This window comes from Nyctereutes procyonoides, unplaced genomic scaffold, assembly GCF_905146905.1.
Source record: "Nyctereutes procyonoides isolate TBG_1078 unplaced genomic scaffold, NYPRO_anot_genome, whole genome shotgun sequence".
NCBI lineage: Eukaryota > Metazoa > Chordata > Mammalia > Carnivora > Canidae > Nyctereutes > Nyctereutes procyonoides.
Window position 1 is genome coordinate 7,498,642 of NW_026575044.1, and position 20,336 is coordinate 7,518,977.

Here is a 20,336-nt window from a genome sequence, read left to right on the forward strand (position 1 = left end):
AAGTAAAAGTAAATGTGACTTCTAGAGACAAAACCTATAATATCTGAAATAAAAAATCCACAAGATGGGATTTACAACAAATAGACATTGTAAGAGGAAAAAAAAAAAACCCCAATCAATGTAAAATCAGAGTAAAAGACACTATATAAACTGCAACTAAAAAAAAAAAAAAAAAAAAAGCCTCAGGAACCTGTTGACAGTGTCAAAGAGGCTAACATATGTATAAAGGCAGTTCCTAAAACGGGGAGGGAGACACTTGCAAAATCATGCCTGAAATTCTCCCAACTTGGATAAAAATGATAAACACATAGATAAGTGTATTTCAATGAACCCCAACATGATGAAAGTTTACAAGAATGCACAATCAGAACATAAGAAGTCAGACCATATGCAAATCACAGAAAAACCAAGGACAGAAAATCTTAAAAAAATTCTATGTGTGTGTGGGGAAACATTACATATCGAGGAACAAATAGGAGGATAATCCTAGACTTCTCAGAGGCTATATGAATAAAAAGGCAATGGAACAACACACCCAAATGGCTAAATAAAAAACAAAAAAGTATCTTAAAAATTCTGCATCCAGGGGGAATAATCCATAAAATAGGAAGCACATGTATGTGAGAAAAATACTAAGGCCAGGGAACAAAGCAATGGAAAAAGATCAAGTGACATGACAACAGGCTCACAAAGAGCCCAAAGTACTTTGCATCCTCTCCAGGAAGGATGGAAAGGCTTCCTAAGAAATGTGGCACCTGGGGGTGTCTGTGAAGTTATGGCCTCCGTAGCACAGCAATATTAGTGTTAGAGCAAAGGCTAGTGTGACCAGGTTCAGCTTAAAAGCAAGCTTGGAAAAGATCACTGTTTATAAGTAAGAACAATTTCATCCAATAAAAAGTTATCAGGCACAAAAAGAAAGGGAAATAGAACCCATTACTAGGAAAAAACATGAATAAGTAGAAACTGACTCAGAAAGTGACACAGATGACTAAAATAGAACACTGGGATAAAACAGCTATTAAGATATAGTCTAAAAGTTCAAAAGGTAGAAAGAGAAGCATAATAAGGAAATAAAATGGAAATATAAAAGGAAAAGTCACAAATTAAACTCCAAGAAATAAAGTCTGAGATGTCCTAGATGAAAAATGAAAAACTGGATTGAATGAACACAGTATGCTAGACACTGGAGGAAAACCATGATAACAGACTTCAAGACACAGGAACCACATCCAAAATTAAATATAGGAAAAGATATGAAAAAGATGGACTGAGCATTAATGAACCATGGGGACAGTATCCCACAGTCTAACAAGTGAGTAAGTGAACTCTCAGGACAGGACTAGAGAAACGAAAAGAACAGAAAAATATACTTGAATCATGTCCAGAAAGCTTTCAAATTTGATGAAAACTCTAAGCCCAGATTGACAGTCTTAAAAAAAATGGAAAGAAATGTGAAGAAAATCCTACAAGGCACATCAGAATTAAATAGCTGAAAGCAAGTGGTAAAAGGAAACCATGACAGGCCAGGGCGTGGTGGTAATGAGATACAGTAACCACAAGGAACAAAGAATGAGAGCAGATTTCTTGTCAGAAATGGTGCAAACCAGGAGAAAGAGGAGAGGCAGCTCCATAGTAATTAAATATAGAACTGGCAAACCACAATTTTATACATAGCTAAAATATCTTTCCAAAAATGACAGCAAAAGAAAGTCTTCTGGGGACATTCAAAAGGTTAGAGAAATCATCCTCAGAAACACTGCACTATAAATGCTCAAGGTAATGCTTCAGGCTGATGCAAAATGGTACCAGATGTAAAACTGGGTCTACACAAAGTAAAGAAGAGACTGAAAATCATAACTGTGTGGGTAAATACACGTTGGACTTTTCTTACGTTTTTAATCTCTTTAAAAGACAGTGCTGATTTTAAACAAAAATAATGCATTGTGGGCATTCATAGCATATGTAAAGGTAAAATGTATTAACAATAGCACAAAGCCTGGAGGGGGAAAATGAAGGTGTACTGGTGGAAGGGTCTTACAATAGTTAAAAATGGTACAGCCTAACTTGAATATAAAATGGGGTAAGTTTGGGGTGCCTCAGTGGCTCTGTCGGTTGAGTGGCTCTTATTTTTGACTTAGATCATGATCTCAGGATCATGAGATTGAGCGCTGTGTCCAGCTCCACACTTAGCAGAAAATCTGCTTGAGATTCTCTTTCTCTCTCCCACTGCCTCTCCCCATGCTCACACCCACTCTCACTCACTCAACTCTCTCAAATAAATCAATAAACCTTTTTAAAAAATGGAGTAAGTTAAACATGAATTTGTATTTAAAAACCAACCCCCCCAAATTGTATTTTCCCCCCCTAATTTGTAAACAATGTGTTAGTGAATTCTACCAAACTCCTGAAGAGTGAATAACAATTTCATGCTCCAGAAGACAGGAGGAAGAAACACTTCTCAACACATTACACGAGGCAAGCATCACTTTAATACAAAACCAGACAAAGATATTATATGAAACAGTGCTTATATCCCTCAAAATCATAGATGTAAAAACTTAACAAAACTTTACCAAATCATATCCAACAAAAGATGATAATATGTCATGACCAGTGATGGTTAATTCCAAGAATGAAAGATTGGTTTAACATTTGAAACCAATATAATTTGTCATATTAACAAACAAAAAAAGGGAAGACCATATGATCACCACAAACAATGCAGAAGCAGCTTTTAAGACAACTCAATGGCCACTCATACTAAAATCTCTTAAAAAACTGAGGAACCAAGAGAGGACTTCCTCAACCTGATAAAAGGAATTTAAAAATGTATAGCTAACATCACACTTATTAATAATGACAGACTGAATCTCTTTTCCCCGAGACCAGGAACAAGGATGTTCACTCCTTTCATTTAGTGTACACCGGAGTTCCTAGCCAAGTCAAATAAGGATAGACAGACAGACAAATATATAAATGTCATACAGATTGGAATAGAAGTAAAACTGCCTTTATTCACAAAGAGCAAATCTATCTACATAGAAATTCCAAAGAAATTTACCCCCCAAATTATAAAACTAGTAAGTGAGCTACAAAAGGCCATGGGATACAAGGTCAGTACACAAAAAATCAACTGTATTATATGCTAGCAACAAACAACTGGTAATGAAAAAAATACAAAAGAAGGATGTAAGGAAAAACTTAAAAAGTTATACAAGACCTATATGCTGAAAATTACAAGACATTTCAATAGAAATTATAGAAGACATAAGTAAACAGATATACCGAGTACTGCTGGATCAGAACAGTACTATTGCTGACATGTCCATTCTCCCCAAACTAATCTATAGACTCAAAGCAATCCCATCACAGTCCCAGCAGACTTTTTTATAAAGATTAAGAAGCTGATACTAAACTGATACGGAAATGCATGGGATCTAGAAGGAACACCACAATTCTGAGAAACAACAGTGTTCTTCCTGATTTTAAGATACACTTTAAAGCTATAGTAATCAAGTTAGTATGGTACTGGTGTAGAGAAAAATACATCAATTGATGGAACATAATAGGGAATCCAGAAACAAATATCTGGCATCAATTTTTGACAAAGGTGTCACAGTCCTTCAATGGGGCAGAGTATAGCCCTTCCAACAAAAGATGCTGGAGTAACTAGATATTTATGTGGGAAAAAAAATGACCCTCAAGCCTTACCTTACCATATACATAAAAATCAACTTAAAATAGGTCATAGACCTAAATGTCATAGGTACAACTATAAAAGCTCTAGAAGGAAATATTTGTGACTTAGAATAGACAAAGATTTCTTAGATAGCAGACCAAAAAATAAAAGCCAGAAAAGACTAGAATTTGTAAATTGGGATTTCAAAGTTAAAAACTACTGATGTCAAAAAATATCAGGGAGATGATGATAAAACAAGGTACAATATGGAAGAAATTATCTGTGAAACATTTGGCAAACTACTTGTAATCAGAACATATAAAGAACTCTTATAACACAATAAGAAAACAATCCAAATCAGTAAGTAGGCAAAATATTTAGACAGGTCACAAAAAATGTATTTGAACAGCCAAGAAGTCTGTGAAAACATACTTATTATCATTAATCATCAGACAAATGCAACTTAAAACCATAATACACATCTATACACTGACTAGAAGAACTAAATTAAAATACTGACCAAACCAAGTGCTGGTGAGGATGTGGAATAACAAGAATTCTCATAAAATCAGTACTGGAAATGTCAAATGACACCACTACTTTAGAAAACAGTTTTGCAATTTCTAAAAAAAACATAAACATATGCTTACTATAAACTCGGCAATGGTACTCCTCAGTATTTATCCAAGAGAAAAGAAAACTTGTACATGAATGTGCATATCCCCTTTAATAATAAGCAATAAGTGGAACTAATCCAAATGTACATCAAGAGCAGGGTAGATTAACAAGCCTTCCTATAGCCAGGATTTGCATCAAGACTCAGCAAGAAAAGGCACAAGGCTAGGGAGAAATGCAAAAAATGGATAAACTCAAAAACAGTAGATTGAGGAAAAGAAACGCACAGAATGGAAAATATCATATGAATCCATTTCAAAGAAATTTCAGACATGGTAAATCAAATCTTTAGTGTCAGAAGGCAGGTCAGTGGCTGCCTAGGGCCAGGTGTGGGTGCAGGATGGAATGAGACATGGCATGACAAGCTGTGGCAGAACTTTCTGAGGCCATGGACACAGTCCACGTCTCTATTATAATGGGGACTCCATGCATATACATGTTTGTCAAAATTCATGTACCTGCATATTTAAAGTGAGCATGTTTTATTGTATGTAGATTATACCTATGCAAAGTTGATTAGGTAATGGAAAAATCTAAATGTTCAAAAATTTGGTTAGGATTTAATAAATTATAGTTTATCTATATAATCAATCACTAGACAATTAGGATATATTTTAAAATAGTGAATAAAATGGAAAATATGTGTACAGTATAAAACCAGGAAAATACACCAACATGCTAAGAGCAATTACTGCTAAAGATGGTGAGATTTAGAGTGGTTTTTCTGTTTTATACATTGAAAATTACTTGTGTTTTTTTTATTTGTTTAATATTAATTCCCCAAAACACCATGCATTCCTTAAATACAGAGACCATCTGTCTTGTTCACGTCATATACTAGGTACACAGCACGGTGATTAGCTTATAGAAAGCAGTCAACAAATTTTTCAACTGAACTGAAATAGCTTTGGCTTTTTGATGTTCTGCAATGAACATGCAGTTGTTACATTTATAATCAGTAAAAAACGTACAAAGCTTTCAAATACATGTACTATTAACCCTTGTGACAAATTTAATACTCTATTATAACTTTGTCTTCTTGGCAGATACACAAGGAAAAGAGAAAGACTAGGCAAGTACCCTATAGTTTTGCTTTCTTGGCACCACACCTAGTATTATGCACACATGTATTATGTGCTTAATAAATATGTCAAGAATAAAGGGAAATTCAAAAATACTTTTCAAATAATTATTTTGGGGGAAAATAAAGTTTACAGTTTTAAAGATAAAGTGTTTTTATTAGAATCATAATAAAATCATATAAAATAACTGAACGTCCCTTTGTTCAAAAATAATAATGCATTACTTGGTACACAGGCAAAAGGGGTATGTTTAGAAATTTAGGCTCCTTTAAGGGAAAGACTACTTATTTTTTTGTGTATTGTACTTAGTCATGCTATAGGAAAACACTAATGTAAATAGATTAACTTACTAAATAAACAAGTCTGTACTTCATTACAAACCCCATAATAATGTTTTTTTGAAAATAAATTGCTGTATTTTGAAAAAGTTCTATTCTTTTTTTTAACTCAAGAAAAATTGACATATTATGTCCTACTAGTTTTAGGAATACATCATAGTGATAATGACTTGGTATATTTATATATTATGAAATGATCTCCGCAGTAATTCTAGTTATGATCTGTCACCAGACACCATGTAAGCCCTATGCTGTACACCACATCCCCATGACTTATTTATTTTATAACCAAAATTTAGTATCTCTTAGTCCCCTTCACCTATTTTACTCGCCCTCCTCCCTCTGGTAACCCACAGCCTATTTCCTGTATTTATCAATAGATTTGTTCTGTTTTGTCATTTGTTTTTTAGATTCTACATATAAGTAAAATCATACGGTATTTGTCTTTCTCTGACTCACTTCACTTAGTATAATGTTCTCCAGATCCATCCATGTTGTCATGAATGGGAAGATTTCTTTCTTTTTCTATGGCTAAGATTCCATTGTATATGTGCATATTTGTATATATACACGGGTGTATATACAAAGTAATAAAAGTAAGTTATATGTGTATGTGTGTGTATGTATATATGACATCTTCTTTATACAATCATCTACCAGTAGACACTTACGTTGCTTTCAAATATCCTGGCTATTGTAAATAATGCTGCTATGACCATAGAGATGCATATATCTTTTCAGATTACTGTTTTCATTTTCTTTGAGTAAATATCCAGAAGTGGAATTTGTTGGGTCATTCTATTTTTAATTTAAGAAACTTCCATGTCATTCATCATGGTGGCTGCACCAGTTTGAATTCCCACTAATTGTGCACAAAGGTTCCCTTTTCTCTACGTTGTCACCAATGCTTAATTTTTCTGCTTTTATTAACAATCTAATGGGTGTGAGGCAATATCCTATCGTCACTGTTAGTTGCATTTTCTGACAATGAGTGATGTTGAGCATCTTTTCATGTGTCTGATGGCCATCTGCATGTCTTCTTTGGAAAAATGTTTATTCAAGTCATCTGCCCATTTTAAACAGAGTTCTTTTTTATATGAAGTTGTGTAAATTTTTAATATATTTTGGATATTAACCCTTTATCAGATGTATTATTTACAAATATGTTCTCCCATTCAGTAGGTTGCCTTTTCATTTCATTGGTGGTTTCCCTCACTGTGCAAAAGTTTACTTTTTAATGCAACAAACTTTGCAAAAAACAAAAAAATCCAGACATAGAAAATTTCTAAGAATTATCACTGCAAGGGATCCCTGGGTGGCACAGCAGTTTAGCCCCTGCCTTTGGCCCAGGGTGTGATCCTGGAGAGCGGGGATCAGTCCCACGTCAGGTTCCCTGCGTGGAGCCTGCTTCTCCCTCTGCCTGTGTCTGTGCCTCTCTCTCTATGTCTTAAAAAAAAAAAAAAAAAAGAATTATTAAGATTTTAAATTCAGTTTTTTTCTTGCAAATACTACTTTTATATTTTTCAGTCATTCCTTGGTAATATATATATATATATAAAAAGGTGAACTAGAGAGTAACAAAATATGCTTATTTCCAATGATGACATTATTATAATATCCACTGAGCTTAAAACCTGAATATCCTGAAGATGACTAATTAAGCAACAAGACATGTCAGTCTGCATCATGTGCAGATCAACATGTCTCTTGGGTTTACAAAAAGACTTAAAAGAATGGCTCTGACTCACCCACAGAGAAACAATGCAATGACACTTACTTAGTCTGTTTAGGCTGCTATAACAAAATACTTAAGATTGGGGAGGTTTATAAAAAAGAGAAATTTAGTTCTCATAGTACTGGTAAATCTAAGATCAAGGCACTGGCAGACTGAGTGTCAGGTGACAACCTCCTTCCCAGTTCACCAATGGTTGTCTTTTTGCTGCGTTCTCATATGGAGGAAGGGCAAGTAAACTCTCTGGGATCTCTTTTATAAGGGGACTAATTCCTCCCACAAGGGCTTTACCCTCATGACTAATCAATCACCTCCCAAAGGCCCTACTTCCTGGTACCATCACACTGGGGGTTAGGCTTCAACACATGAGTTTTCTGGTGAGAAGGGGACAAATACTCAGTCTATCGAAAATACAACACAATTGGAATAATATTAATTACATTATGAAATAAACACCTCAATACTTAATTTTATAGGATCAAATGGAAGTATTCTTACATTTAACAGGCAATTCTTCATATAATTATCTTCCAGATAATGACTATACTTTTCACAAGCTAAGCTCATAGCTTGCATTTATTTCACACAGAAAAATTAATGCAAAGTAATCTATTTTGGTAGTTTTTAAGTAAGGTTCTTTCAGAAATGACTGTGATATAGACATAAGTATAAAAATGTCATATTCTAATAACATAGTTCAGGGCACCTGGGTGGCTCAATGGTTGAGCATCTGCCTTTGGCTCAGGTCATGATCCTGGGGTCCTAGAATGGAGTCTGACATCAGGCTCCTCACAGGGAATGCTTCTCCCACTGCCTATGTCTCTGCCTCTCTCTGTGTCTCTCATAAATAAATAAAATCTTAAAACATAGTTTAATTTGTATTTCAAGAAATACATCCTTTAGGATGCCATAGAAAAATTGAAAGGATCTAAAGTCAGAGCTGCTGGACGGTGGAACAGTTGTTTGATGGCAACTGTGTTAGCCATAAATTATTAGCTAAGGCCTCAAGTCCTATTTGTCTACTTCTTGGCCTCTTTCTTACAAGTCTGAAAAAATAAGAATTCTAGTTTACCAACTAGGTGTCTGATATCTGAAAGAGTAGCCCGTACATTGGCAATTTTTAAAAAAGTAATGCAATACAAGTTAAGACAATTTTCTGGAAAAAAAAAAAAGAAATTTTTCTGGGATTAAAAAATCACCTACTGAAAATACTTAATAATGTGAAAAGTACAAAAAATAGTTTCCTTTAAAAAATAATTTTAAATTCCCAATCCAATATTGTAATTAAAATAAATTAAAATATTTTATTAAAATCATATGATCAAGATTAAAGAAGAAACTGCTCAGTTCTAATCACATTAAATATTAATAGATTTCTTCATTTGGAAAATATACTTTTAAGAAGGTAAAAAGTTCTCAAGGTAATTATTCTAAAATATTTATATTCATTAGGATATATGTGAAATATCTGGGCTATTTGTGAAATATATCCAATACCAGTACAATAAAAATAATAAACATTATCATTTTTGAGCATTAAGAGCAGTACATTCTAGCAACAATCATAAAAGCTACATGTTTCCTCCACGTTACAGATGACTAAATGTAATAAGTGATTATTCCCATTACTATCTATCACAATAGGCATTAATTTTTAATAGATTTATTTACTTTACAGAGAGACAGAGTGTATGTGGGGAAGGGCAGAGGGACAGAATCTCAAGCAGACTCCTGGTTGAGCACGGAGCCCTTACATGGGGCTGTATCCCATGACCTTGAGATTACCACCTGAGCTAAAACCAAGAGTTGGATGCTTTACTGACTACACCACCCAGGCGCCCCACGAGAAGCACTATTTTTGAGTACTGCTACTTGTTGGGTACTGTACCAAGTGACTTACATGCATAGTCCTCAAAACACCCTTATAAAATAGATAAAATTATTATCTGCATTCAGAAATGAGAAAACTAAGGCTTAGAGATGTTATAAAATTTGCTCAGCATCACATAGCTATTAACTGGTAAAGCTGAGATTCAAACTTAGGTTGTCTCTAAAGCATATCATCTATTTATCATACTAAAATTATAGTTTCTATTAATTTGAGATGATACATGTATAAATTATTCTAGTAAGAAGAAATTTCATAAATTTCCTTCATAATTGCATAATATGAACTACATAAGAGAAAGAACTTATCATAGAATACAGCTTCTCAAAGTATAGAACAAGAACAGGAATACAGCACATCTCTGTTGAAAGAGCAGTACACCTAGAACTGTGACCTACACAGGGTCTCACTCTCAAAAAGCTGCCCTCACCACAGCCTCTGTGCAGGCAGTTCTTCCCCAGTTTCTGCTTCCCCAGATATTTTGCTATCAAGCCTCAGTCTAAGTGCTACTTCCTCAAACGAGTAACTCAATTTATAGTTTAGTAGGTTCTCCATTATTCTCTCTCATACCACAGGGTTCTGTTCATTGCTATTATAATACATTTATTGAGTTTATTTCATAATATGGCTGTTTTAATCATCCCAGTGCACCCTAAGACCAGAACACAATAAGCACTCAATAAACATTTCTGAAGGATAAACAAACCTTATTTGGAAAACATACACCTTTAAATAGACCATTGGTCAATGAAAACATGACATGAGAAATTAGTAAATTTAGGAAAAGAACAGATCTAACAAAAAACATGAGAATACATATGTAAAATATGCTATATTCATATGTAAGTACAATATAAAATTGGTTTCTACAGGTTAGTTTATACATTAAAATTTTATATTAGTAAAGAAAAAAGGTTTAAATAAATGCTTTAAGTTTCCATATTATGAAACAAGGGTAAGAAAAGCAAATTAAATCAAAGTAGCCAGGAGGAAGGAAATAATAAAGGGTAAAAATCAATGAATAGACAACCCCAAAATAATAGAAAACCAATCGAACCTACAGCTGAAAATATCCATAAAAATTATTAACCTTTAGGAAGAATGATCAGAAATAAAAAGAGAGAAGACACACACTACAATATTAAAAGAGAGACATTAACCATTGCTCCCTACAGACACTAATGCAGTAACAACAGAATGTTATTAACAATATTAAGCAAATACCTTAAAAATTTAGATGAGCAAATTCTTAGAAAAACATAAACTATCAAAGCTCACTCAAGAAAAAATAAAATGCATGGCTACACACACACACACACACACACACACACACATTCTTTTTTCTTTCAATTCATTGTTAAAAACCTTCCTACAAAGAAAATTCTTGGTCCAAAAATTTCAGTGATGAAATCTACCAGAAAACAGAAGAGGCAGCAATGCCTCCCAACTCACTTCAAGAGGTCAGCATTAACTTAAATCCAAACCCTGAGAAATTACATGGGATAGGGAAAAAGAGAGACCTAAAGAATATTACTAAGGAACAAATATTTTCAATTTTTAATAAGATTTTAGTAAATTGGATCCAACAAAACATCAAAGGGATAATACCTCATAACCAAGTTGGGTTTATATAAGAAATGCAAAATTGGTTTAACATTAAAAAAATCAACCAACACAATTCAAGATATTAACAGAAAAAAGAAGAAAACTATATGGCCATCAAAATAGATACAGGAAAATCATTTGACAAAATATTATACCTTATCAGGATTTCTTAAAAATCTCAGCAAACTAGGAATAAAAACAAATAAACTAAATAAAATAAAATAAAATAAAATAAAATAAAAAGGTCTCCAACTTGATGAAGGAGGCATCTATGAAAAAACCTACAGCTAACAATATACTTTTTGGTGAAAATATGGATGCTTTCACCCTAAAATCATGTATAAGGCAAGAATGTCTGCTCTCACTATGCTGTTTAACACTGTTCTGGAGGTCCTAGGCAATAACAGAAGAAAAATGCATGTGATTAGAAAGAAGTAAAATTGTGCCTCTTCTCACATGATGATCATCTACACAGAGAATCTCAACATATCTCAAAACTTTTTTTAGCAAGAATGCAAAATTCAAGGGCAATAAATATCAATGGCATTTCTATATATTATCAACCAACAAATCAAATTTGGAAGACCAATCACTTACAATAACTTCAAAAACATAAAACAGTTCAGGATAAATTTAACAAAAAAATGTTCAAGACCTATACACTAAAAACTATATAATATTGTTGAAAAAATTTTAGAAAATCTAAATAATTGGAAAGATATACCATGTTCATGGATCAGAACACAATGTTGTTAATATGTCAATTCTCTCTAAATTGATCAACAGTTTAATATAACCTCAGTTAAAAAGTAGGAGATATTTACATAGAAATCAACAAGCTAATTCTATAATTTATGTGGAAATATTAAGGAAATAAGGTTGTCAAAAACAATTTTTTTAAAAAGAGCAAAAGTGGAAGACTTTTAACTTATTGTCATGAAAGTGTTAAAATCAAGTGTGGTAGGTATAAGAATGGATAGATATATAGATTAATGTAACAATACAGAGTCCAGATATCGACCCTCATGTACATGGTCAAATGATTTTTGACCAAGATGTCAGGGTAATTTAATGAAAAATATACTGTTTTCAACAAATATGTTGGAACAATTAAATATCTAAATCTAAAACAAAACAAAAAAACCCACTGACTCTAATATAGCACCATATACAAAAATTAACTTGAAATGGATCACAGACCTAAATGTTAGTGTTAAAACTATTCACCCTTTTAGAAGAAAACATGGGAGAAAAATCTTAAATTTGGGTGAGGAAAACATGTTTTAAATTAAACACAAAATGTACAAACCACACACACAATGTACGAAATGTATTTCATCTAATTTTGAAGATTTCACCTTCAAAAGATACTTCTAAAAAAGCCTATCAAAAGAAGATATCCAAAAAAAAAAAAAAAAAGATATCCAGGGACACCTGGGTGGCTCAGTGGTTTAGCATCTACTTTAGGCTCAGGTTGTGATCCCGGGGAACTGGAATTGAGTCCTGCATTGGGCTTCCTGCGGGGAGCCTACTTTGCCCTCTGCATATATCTCTGCCTCTCTCTGTCTCTCATAAATAAATAATAAAATCTTTACGAAAGAAAGAAAGAAAGAAAGAAAGAAAGAAAGAAAGAAAGAAAGAAAGAAAGAAAGAAAGAAAGAAAGAATCTCCAAGTGGCAAATCAACACAGGAAAAGATGATCAATATCATTAGTTGTTCAGGAAGTTCAAAAAACTACAAGATACCACTACACACCCACCAAAAGGGGTAAAATGTAAGGATTAACCATGTCAAGTGTGGTGACGACGCTAAGTAACATACTAAAAACGCAAAATGCAATTTGGCAGTCTCTTAAGAAGTTGAACAAACATACCAAATGATACAGAAATTGCATTCCTAGATATTTACCCAAGATAACTGAAAATGTATGTCCATATGAAGTTTTGTACCAGAATATTCAGTTTTTTCATAATAGCCCAAACTGCAAAGAACCCAAATGTCTATTTACTAATGATTGCATAAGCATATTATGATACAACCGTGTAATGAAGTAAATCCATAAAAAGAAACAAGCTACTGATATATACAACCATTTTGTGAATTTTTAAAGTATTATGCTAAGTGAAAGATGCAGAACACAAATGACTAAATACTGTGCTTGGAAATTATACTCGGGGGGGGGGGGCACAGTTATAATTCTTAATATTTAGGTATCGTGTTGAAATGCCCTGTGTTTTTGTCTTCAAGGTCACCAATTGTACATATATTTTGTCTTTGGTTTTCTCTCTTTTGTATGCTCACTCTGGATAATCCAACCTTTGTATGAGAAGCTTAATTACCCTGAAAATGTGGTGCTGTACGATAACCTGGTCAGCTCCTACAGTTCAGTCACCTCATCTGAGATTCCAGAAATGAAAGTAAGTAAGCCTCTTAGATGTTGAGGCTAGTCAAGGCTTTGAATTGTTACCTTAGATGGAGTGATATATTGGTTTAAAGATTTATTTTAGAAAACTAGCCTTGAAATTTATTATAAAAGTGTACTAAAATACAGTATATACTAAAGTATATACTAAAAATATTCCCAAATTTATTTTGCCTTCAACTTTATATGTTAAAGTGAATATTATAATGTAACTTTCTTGGCCTAGGAATTTCTGAAAAAGCTTTAGATGAAAGCTATAGAATTCTGATATAACCTACATAATATATTAATAACTAAAACAGCTAAAAAATGAACTCATCAGATTCCTGACAATAAAGATATTTATATACATATAGATTTAGTAAAACTTTCAAAATCATCATTGTGAATATAAAATGATACTTTTAATTTAAAAATCACCCAAATCACACCTCCATAAATTAGTAAGTAGAATTAGAATGATGACTGTCGGCACTTCTGCCTCATGTGAATTTAAAATGAGATGATTTTGGTTCACTGAAGACAAAAATGCCAGCCAAATAATGAAAATCTGAAACAAATATGAGAGGATCTCAAGATTGGCATGAAATTGAAAGGCAAATGAAAAAAATGAATTGAATTTTATCAAAATAATTAATATAGTGTACCATGGGCTAAGTATAGGCAAGAATAGCGATTAACTGAAAGTGTCAGTTTCATCCATATCGTATCCACATAAATAGAGGACTGTGAAGAATTTAATCAGACGAGTATACATTTCTACACAGTCATTTTCATTTATGCCCTAATGGATATCTTAACTTCCAATTTCAGCCTGGAGAGAGGTTTATAGAGGTCCAGAAAGAAATAGGGCTGGGTAAGATCTGGGGGAAGAGTCCTAAGTAGAGGCATTCTTGTTTTTTATTATTATTCGTTTTTAAAGAATTTTATTTTTAAGTAATCTCTACTCCCAATGCGGGGTTCAAACTCACAATCCCAAGATCAAGAGTCACACTCTACCAACTGAGCCAGTCACATGTCCCCTATGTAGAGGGATTTTAAACCAACCACCACCATCTTAGTCGGTTTTCACTTTACTTTTTCTTCTTTTCCCAGAATATTTTTCTCCTTATGTATTTTTTTAATGATTTTATTTATTCATGAGAGAGAGAGAGAGAGAGAGAGAGAGAGAGAGAGAGAGGCAGAGATACAGGCAGATGGAGAAGCAGGCTCGATGCAGGGAGTCCTATGTGGGATCATGACCTGAGGCAAAGGCAGAAGCTTAACTGCGGAGGGCGAGCGTTAACTACAGGCGTCCCTTATGTAAATTTGTAAATTTAATACCTAAGCTACCAAAAGAGAGTTGATCTGGGTATGTTAGGAGCAGTGTTACTGGTCACATTACTCAGGTGCTTTTATAATTTGTTCTTCAGATGCTAGATGACTGTTTATCCAAGGCTGCCCTGAATTCATTGTCAAACCTTGAGATCCAAACCAAGTGTTGTACATTCCATTCTATTGCCAAGGTTCACACCTTGCATCAACCCAAGAAAAAGGAAAACTCCATGCTTCTGATTAGGAGCTAGTATTTGTCAAATCCAAAGCACTTTTTTCAATTGTTATCTTGCAGGATTCACTCTACAAAGTAATACTTAATATACCACACTCAGCTTCACAGGCTTCTCTTGCCTGGGTCCTTTTGCCAAGAAGCTCCTTAGGCTTCTTTCAACACCAACAACCCTACTGTTGGTATTTCCAGGCACCATTATTGGCCACTAATGTTCTAACTTTACATACTTTTCTCACATTGGACATTTCTTCCTTTCTTTGGTTTTAGCACTCCTGATGAAGCCTATTTGTATATCTGACCTAACTCTACCTCCCTGTTAGCCCCACTAGGTACCTCAAATATAAGATAATCACACTAGAATTCATTCTTAATCCTGTGTTTCCTGATTTTTTGAACAGTCCAGTATCCACACAATTACCCCCAAGCAGTAAATAGGAAACTGTGACATTTTTCTCTTTCCATTTAGTCATTAAATCCTGGAAATTCTAGAGGCACTTGGTGGCTCAGTCACTTGAGCATCTGACTTGGTTTTAGCTCACGTCATGATCTCATGGGTTGTGGGATCAAGCCCCATGTTGGGCTCCATGCTCAGCACAGAGTTTGCTTGGGATTCTCTCTCTTCTCCCTCTGCCCACCACTCTACCACCCCTCAACATGCACACTATCTCTTCTCTCTAAAATAAATAAGTAAATCTTTAAAAATCAATCAATCCTGGAAATTCTAGTACCTAAACATGATTAGAATTTTATTCCTTCTAATATTGCTTCAGTTAATGACCCTATAAGTTTATAAATGGATTACTAAAAACCTAAATACAGTATCCTCTCAAGTATTTTCCTGGTTTCCAATTCTGTCTTCTTCAATCCAAGTTTCATATTGCTACAAAATATTCTTTCTGAAAGATTTTCTTACAGAAATCCTTCCATGATGCTCCACCGTCTTCAGGATAAAATCTAAATTACTTGGGAGAGAAAATCTATCCTAATACGATGCTATTTGTTCAGAATCTTCTGGCTTTCTTCTGCAGGACTTTATGCGTCACCAATACACTGTATTATATAGCTGGGCAGGTGGGGGAGGATTGGCATATTCCTGCACATTCCACATATTTTGTTTCCTCTGTACAGAAATGTGCTCCTTTTCATTCATAGTGATCAAACTTATAGTTAAACTAAAGTCTTAGCTTAGCAATCACTTGAGGAAGTGTTTCATTTCCTACCTGGCATCTTCCCCCTTTCTCTTCTCTCTTCCTTTTTGGATTGATTCCAGTGCCCATTCTCTGTATCCCACAACAAGCAGTGTTATTATAGCAATAATGACACTATAAAGTACATGCATATTCTCTTGTCTATAACCTCAATTAGATAGTTATCTTTTAAAAGAGAGTACTAGGTTTTCCTTATTTCTGCATCTGCTGAGGTCCAGTCGATGGTACTTACTCATTAAATATTTAATAGGCAAATGGATTATAATGGAATAGGTTCTAAAGTTCATACATAAATTATCAAGTATAATCAAAATCATTCTTGAAAATTCCTGAGGAAGGTATTACACTGCAGACCCAACATATTGTCTCAATATAGTTAAGCCCAGCAATTCTTCCTCCAGCGCTGAAATACCACAGTTTCTTTAGACGGATATCTGTAGTTACAATGCGCTTAATGACAATGATTTATGAAAACTATGTATTTTTAAACATCAGAGTTTATGTTCCATGAAACTCAGTGGGTGGCAAGTAGAAACTGACATAGCGTAAAATAGCAAATTTATTTCTCATCTTAAGGTGACTGTGAACACAGTTATTGAGAAGAACGGCAGAATCACCATTTCCTTCTTTCCTTTCTCCATTCCTTTCTAACTGTATCTATCTATTTATCAATTTTTTACACCAATATCCTCTCTCAACCCACTTCCATCAAGATTATTTAGTGCTTTAAGCAACACTGGCAAACACAGGAACAATAAAAAGCATGGCCATGAGCATGCTACATTCCATGCAGTCTTGTAGTCTGTTTTATGTATATTTCATGATAAACATTCCAGAACACAGGCTAAAAGGAGACTATTGCTAATTAAAAATCAAAACAAGCATGAATTAAGTAAAAATTGGGCTAGATATAATTACTTCAATAGGCCCACTGAATAAGCCCACCTCAGGGCAGTGGTTGGATATAAAGAGATTTGAGGATGCTGCCCTTTTGGTGAGCAACATTTTACCAGAGCTTCATTTTCTTTCCTTCTTTCTTTCTTTTTTTAAGAAAACATTTTATTTATTTATTTGAGAGACAGAGAGAGAGAGGAGGAACACAGGGAGAAGGACAAGCAGACTCTCCGCTGAACATAGAGCCCAACACACAGGGCTCGATCCCACACTGCAATATCATGACTTGAACCGAAATCCAGAGTTGGAAATTTAAGTGACTGAGCCACCTAGGCACTCCCAGAGCTTCTTTTTCAACAGGCCGGGCATCTCCTACCCACAGTTCTTAGATGCCACCCAGAGTTTCCCCACAGGGTAACTTATGGACTGTCTGTGTGAGCTTATGGCTTCCCTTACTTTACCTCTATTTCAACCTTATTTCCAAACATAAGTATCATTTTAGTGAATTTTTTCTATAGCAATGGAGTTTTCTAAATTTCTAGGAAGCATCCCTGGGCAGAATAAATGTCACAATGAACCTAAAGCAAAATCAAAATCAAGTAAGTCACAAGAAAAATATAGTGAACATAGATTTCCTTTGCAGAAATGATACATTTAAGAACAGAAATAATCACATTAAGTTTCAAGAACTAAATAACTGTTAGTATTCATAAAGTACATTTAAAAGTACATCTAAACTGTATTTAAAAGTGTATCTGATAACTAAAAAGTGTATCTGATAATTTTTTTTAATTTTTTTTTTTATTTACTTATGATAGTCACAGAGAGAGAGAGAGAGAGAGAGAGAGAGAGAGAGGCAGAGACACAGGCAGAGGGAGAAGCAGGCTCCATGCACCGGGAGCCCGACGTGGGATTTGATCCCGGGTCTCCAGGATCGCGCCCCGGGCCAAAGGCAGGCGCCAAACCGCTGCGCCACCCAGGGATCCCTGTATCTGATAATTTTTTAAAAGAAAGAAAAATTGGGAAATTATATAAAACTTTCATTTTTACTAATATACATATTACTTATATACATATACATATATATATATGGCAATGCTGTGATTATGATCCAAGCACTTGAAAATTACAGACCACATACAGAATCAGTTTACCTGCTGCAATCCATTAAATAATTTAGTCTTTATCTATGACACATTCTCAAAACAAATTCTGAAAAAAGAGAGAAATAATGTAGGAGTTTCAGTGCTAAAGAAAACCATCTGGCTAGTCTGGAAAATCTGCTTTTGTGTGTAAAATTTTTTCAACAATTACCATTTAATTAATCTCAGAAGTACTCTAGGTTTAGAACGAGAGTGTGGGTGCAGCGGGCCCCCCCAGGAGGCTTTCCACCACACAGACCCTCTTCCCTCCTGTGAAGTCCTGTGTTTCTTCATCTGTAGTTCTGATATAAGCAATAATTATCACTTTACACTTAGTGTGGGCTTTGTAACTTATCTCCCCCACCTGCCTATAAACTCTTTGAGGGGAAGATCCAGGTTTAATTCAGATTTTATATCCCATATTACCTACTAGAGTGACTTGCACAAAGCCTCAAAAAATGCCTATTTTATAAAGACACTCAAAGATACTCCCTCCTGAAAAAAACATTTTCAAGTTTTTTCCCAAAATAAACTATGTAGTACATTACTTTCTATTTTTCTTCCTACTTGTCAGCAGTTTCCAGTTTAAACATCCCTGTTGATCCTTGCTCCAGAGAGAATTTATTCATCCATTCACTTAATTTATTCACTCAAACAACCCAATAAATTATTTGTCTAGTTCCAACTTTGCCAGGTAGTGTGTAAGGTGCTGGGGTTACACCAGCAAAAAAGCCCTTAAGGAGCACACAGAGTCTAGCAGGAAGGATACACAAGTAAATAGGTAATTTTAAAACAAAGTGATAATTGTTATTAACAGGTGTAAATGTATGACACTGTGTAAGACTATTTCTATAATTTAAGAGTATTTCTCCAAGTTTTTGTTTGTAATTTATCATTTTCCTGATATTATGGTCTTCCCTGGTCATGTATCTATCCATCCGTCCACATTGGTCCATCTAACTTCCTTCCTTCATTTTTTAAATATATAATATATATCTGTGGTACAAAATACACAAACTGCTCAAGAACACACAATTTAAAAAGTTGTCTTTCTCACACTGTCCCCAGCCATTTGGCTTATCTTCCCAAAGGTACACACTAATGCTCAGTGCATACCTGCAGAGACAGTCAACGCATACACAGAAACATGTATCACACGCACATGGTCCTAGTTTCTTTTAACTATTACAATGGTGGCATGCTTTATCCTCTCCATCTTGTCTCTTTCACTTCAGAATGTATCTTAGAAGTCATTCCCTATTAGCCCACATTGGGCTACCTTCATTCTTTTTAATGGATATAAAGTATTCCACTGTGTGGATACAACACAATTAATTTAAGCAGTCTCTTTACGGAATGCTTATCTAAGGTTCTACAAATGCTGTAATGAATCTATTTATCCACATATCATTCTGTGGTGTATCTCTGAATACATCTGTAGAATAAATTCCTGGAAGTGAAATTGCTGGCTCCAAAAATAATGAGCACTTTTTACGTCGATAGATACTAATGTATAGGATTCAACCACTTAATTCCCCATAAAATGGGAAATATACACCTTCATAACATAAATTATAATCCCTATAAAAAAATGGCTTCCTAATCTGTACCCACAGTTCTGACTCCCCAGTTACTCTCTCTGATATTCTCACATTCTTTCCACATACACATTTCCTAGGAACCTTAGGGAAAACCACCACATTTATAATCTTACCCTCAACATATTCTCTGTTTAAGTACACTGTATTTGTTATCCCCAATTCTAACCCAAAGCCACTTTTGATCCTTCTCTCTTTCTACCCATACCCAATTCACTGGTCATGAAGATGGACCAATCCTGTGCCATTCTATGATGTTCACCTTCTCTGTATTTTCTCAGACACCTCTGAGTCCAATGCCTGGATTATTCTCCTCCAACCACTCAAGTGCCTCCAGTCCTGTGCTCACCCTGGTGATTCTGTTAACGTGATCCTCTCTCTGCCTGAAGAATCTCAAGTCAGTTCCCCTACTGAGATCTCAGTAAGAATCAAAGGTCTACCCTTAATGCCAAATCACCCACAAAGCATCTTCTTTTTTTTATTTTCATAACGTATTTTCTAATATGAATTTATGAACACTTAGG

General features: G+C 34.4%; 1 protein-coding gene across 1 annotated transcript in view; it reads right to left on the reverse strand.

Annotated features, from left to right (window-relative positions):
• AKT3 (AKT serine/threonine kinase 3) overlaps positions 1 to 20,336 on the reverse strand; it is a 309,710-nt gene that overhangs the window by 73,305 nt on the left and 216,069 nt on the right. The gene's annotated exons all lie outside the window — the stretch shown is intronic.